This window comes from Papaver somniferum, unplaced genomic scaffold, assembly GCF_003573695.1.
Source record: "Papaver somniferum cultivar HN1 unplaced genomic scaffold, ASM357369v1 unplaced-scaffold_117, whole genome shotgun sequence".
Taxonomy (NCBI): Eukaryota; Viridiplantae; Streptophyta; class Magnoliopsida; order Ranunculales; family Papaveraceae; genus Papaver; species Papaver somniferum.
This window is the reverse complement of record NW_020620714.1, coordinates 10969359-10974073: the sequence shown is the minus strand read 5'-3', so window position 1 is coordinate 10974073 and position 4715 is coordinate 10969359.

The window sequence follows — 4715 nt, the reverse complement described above, 5'->3', positions numbered from 1 at the left end:
CTTGAGCCGCTGGCACTTTCACTTTTCTTAGAAAAACAAAATCTAATAACTGGGAGTCGTAGCTTCACATTCTTAAACGCGACATCTACTAACGGACAGTCATAATAGAATGTCCAATTTTTTTTAATAAAACAAGATCCACTAACTAATGATATGCTTCTACTTCTTTAAAAACAAAAACTACTGTAACTAACAGTCACATGCATGAACCTATAGAGTCTAGACCATAATCATTAAGGGTAATGCTACACATATCGTCCCTATAGACAACACAAAAACAACCCAATTAAAAATCACATGCATAAACCTATAAAGTGGTCATGTCTAACGGAATGCTTGACATTCAACAGTTGAACGTATAGAGTGTAGATCATAATCATTAAGAGTAATGCTACACATACCGCCCCTACATGAACGGCCTTTTTTGTAGCCATGGATGTTGAAGTCCAAAAAATGGTCGTGGTACCAGCCTTGGATGCTGTGGCTAAGGGCGAGGTACACGAACTGCAATTACAATCCCAACATGAGTTTTTGTTGTGGTACTTAACTAACTGAATCATTTATTTTCCAACCAGGTTGAGGGCTTTGCGATGGTGCAGGCTGCCTTTGCAATGAGTTTCGTTTGGTATTTCATTAAAGTCAAGCAAAGCTGCAGTGAGTGGTGGGGTGGGGTGGAAGTAGTAGTAACATATTTTGCGGTGGCCGCAGGTGTTATTGAGCAGTAATATATTTTCTTATTAAGTAGCACTGTTTTGACTAATACATTATTTGAGGTAGCCCTAATCGTCATTCATGTTTCTTTGAGTTTCTGCATTTTCTTTTAGTGTGTTTCCCATTCTGCATTTCTTTCTGGTGTGTCTCTCTTACTGTTTCCGGTTGAGATGTAGTTCCCTTTTTAATGGCATTTTGATAGTAGTACCTTTTACCTTTGGTAGATCTTATTTTTAACGGAAGTTAAATTCCAGGCGAACCACTGTGTAATATGGGTTATAATGCCATCCATTTCTTTTACAACACTACATCAACGGAACTTTTAATGAATCAAAACTTCAGGTTGATTATTATTAAAATTTCATTTTTGTATATTCGGTGAACATGAACACAATTTTATGTTTTCTTTACTAATTTTAAGGCATACACGTTACAAAGACAATGTTTACCCTATCCCCAAAGAAAAAAAGGGGAAACAATATCGTGCTTTTCCTGGAAGTAATAAGGGCTGCAACAATGTATATTCCAATGTCTTAGCAGATGGCTTGGCGAATGGAGTGAAGTTACCTGTAGGTGCTTATGTCCTTCTGGGAAGTGTTGTTGAATGCGATAATGGAACCAGACTATTCAATTATATCAAATAGACTAATAAACCCACTGCATCCTACTAAAACTATATCCAGGCACCAAACCGGAGCCGTATATGGTTTCCATCTTATCAGGAAGTCCAACAGGTCGAAACTTAATCTTTATTAAATAAATGATGAACGAGCACCTAGCCCAGCTGGTCATCCTCGTTATCCAAAGTTTTATGTGTTTCAGGAGGTTTCAGGTTCGAGCCCCCAATAACGTAATATTACAGAAATTAATATGGAAGGTAGAGTTAGTTTGCCCCTCTTGTAACACACTCAGCCCCATTCGCTTCGACTCCTTTGGCTAGGTTACCCATGAGGCTCGCTGGTAGGCTAGCACAACAACCTGTTCAATTAATGTAGTAGTATGTCGTTGGAGCTTAGCTTGTTAGGCTTCCAACTAGTTGCGTATAATAATCGTTATCCAATAATATATTATTAATTTATCTTTTTTATTATTTAAATTTGCAACACCCATCATGTGTTATAGTATTTCGTGGAATTGCATTTTGTATACAGCTGGTCAGATGCTTGCAAAGATAAGCTCCATTATTTCTCTGTCAAAAAATGTTAATGGCATTGAATTTTCTTCTTGAGTTCACTCGCAATAACTTACACTTCGCTGGTAGGCTAGCACAATAACCTGTTCAATTAATGTAGTAGTATGTCGTTGGAGCTTACCTTGTTAGGCTTCTAACTAGTTGCGTGTAATAATCGTTATCCAATAATATATTATTAATATATCTTTTTTATTAATTAAATTTGCAACACCGATCATGTGTTATAGTATTTCGTGGAATTGCATTTTGTATACAGCTGGTCAGATGCTTGCAAAGGTAAGCTCCATTATTTCTCTGTCAAAAAATGTTAATGGCATTGAATTTTCTTCTTGAGTTCACTCACAATAACTTACACTTCTCTATTCATGCTGATTGAAGTTTTTGGATGGATGGCAAGTAAATATGGTGAAGACATCTTCTTTAATTCCTTGTATATACGTTTGATGACTCATCTATGCCAATTTTCCTATTTATCGCAAATAGTTTGAATCGTGAATGAAGAACGAAAATTGGAAATGAGAAACATCGTTATGCCAAAAGTGACAAGTGACAACGTATTTGTGGCAACCATTGTGAAGTTTATCAACAATGGTCTTGTGGTCTAACCTTCCAGGCCCAAGACCATTATGGATTTGATGAAGGGCAACCAATGTATTATGTATATATGCTTGACAATAGAGTTTGGGAAAAGTCCTGCGAGAAAGTGTACAACTCCTCCTATGAGCAATTTTAACCTTCATGACACTAACCATCGTTGTCCTATGCCCGCGTAAATGTTGTATATGCCCATGTTTTGGTGACATAATTTGTCCTGAACATATATAAACAATGATCAAGTCCCGTGTCGTAACGGCCGTAACGGCATGGGTCAAGGTCAAATCCACTTACATATCACCGGAAAAATGAGAGATATTTTATAAAAGGTTGTATGCTTTTGATCATATTAGGGTCTGCATCCTAGAATACACCGTTGATGTGTTTGGGTCATAGACTGGGCAAAGACTAGTTTGACCATTTGTTTTATTGATAAATACACCTTTATGAAATTATAAAGTGACATTTTATCCCTACACGCCGTTTGCAAAAGTCTACGGAGTTATAACTGACCCAACCTGGTTAATAGCTGACATTTTGTTTTTGGATTTTAACTACTTCAAACCAAAGCAAAGAATCGATTGATTTAGGCTGTTTAGCTTTAACAGGAGTAGCTCTCTTGGTCTTCTTCGCAAGAGAACTTTCTTATCAGGACAACCAGCTTTCTTTGTAGGAGTAGCAGCAACTTTCTTTGGTGCAACAGCAGTTTCAGATTTCTTAACGGTGGTTTTTGATTTAGGAACCGAAGCAGCAGAAAGCTTGAACGAAGATTTAACCTTAAATCAATTTCTCAATATTTTAAGGAATCAAGTGATTTGCTTAACAATATTTTAGGTTTTGCATACTTAAAACTTGCTTAACTTAAATCTTCCTTTGATTTCAGTACCTTTTTAATTGATATATACTTAATGGGGTCAGAACCACAGAATTGAAATTGGTATCCTGCAATTACAGTAAATTAAGATGGGTATTCGATTTTGGAGAGTTTAGTTTGGTTTCATTTTGCTGCCAACAGAAGTCAGTGAAGAAGACAAGCTGTTGCCTCTGACTTATGATGATAAATGATGAGAATCGAATGTATTTGAGTCGCAGGACTTCTGGGTTTTGAAACTGAAGGGAATTGGAGGGTTCTTGAAGATGATTCCTTGATGCACAGCAACACCACGAGATCATGCAAATCAATGTTTGACAAATTGCCTGAAAAAACATGTACTTATTCCGTTTCTAAAGAATAGGTTCCTTCGATTTTCACAAAAGTAAAAAAAAGGAGTCGTTGTAACCACTTTTTCATATTTTTTCCTAATCTATCGTTTGATCTATACTCATTTGATATTAAAAAAATAAAAAATAAGTGGTCCCTTTTTTGTATTAAGATAGAAAAGGGAGAGAGAAGTGTTACCCGAATATACTAGTAAAACTATAACATTTGACTTTCCATATATGGAAACAAACCTATTTTTTTTGACATTCCCAAATAAAGAAACAAACCTATTTTTTTTTTAGAAACGGAGGAAAAATCTTGTAAATGGAATTTGGGGTCTCAAATTCTATATTTTGAACTAGATATTGAAGTTGTGGCAGTGGTTTCGAATCCGATGGGGGTGGGTACGTAACGGTGGCTGAAGGAAGAAGATGTGTTTATTTTCAGCCAGACAGAGTTAATTTTGTAAGACGGCATTACTTTGACTGAATTTAGAAAGTCCACTAATGATTGATCTACCAGTTTTTCGTTTGTCTTCAACCCAAACACATCAATGACATGTTATAGAACCCAAACCCTAATTTGACCAAAAAGTTAAGACTCTTTTATAAAATATCTCAACAAATAATGGATATTTTATATTTGAGACATCAAGATTATTTTTTATCCGAAGAGTTTTAAGGGGGCCAGTGAATTGATAATTACAGAGTACAATGTGATTAAGTCTTCTCTGATATATATCAATGTGACAATATCATAGTCAAATTATACACTACAGTATTACACAGTACAGTGGCAAATTCAAATCCGGTTTAAAGCAACCTAAAACATCACCGTCCTTCATAACCACCAGTCTAATTACCCTGTTAGGTGGCATATAATTGGCATATATCCGTTGAGAATTAAAATAGCTAGCTAGTTGAGTAGGGGACTAGATAAAGGTGGGAATTCTGCACCAGCTGTTTTTTGTTTTTTTTTGAGGTGCACAAATTCAGATTCGAAATGTATTTCTGAATT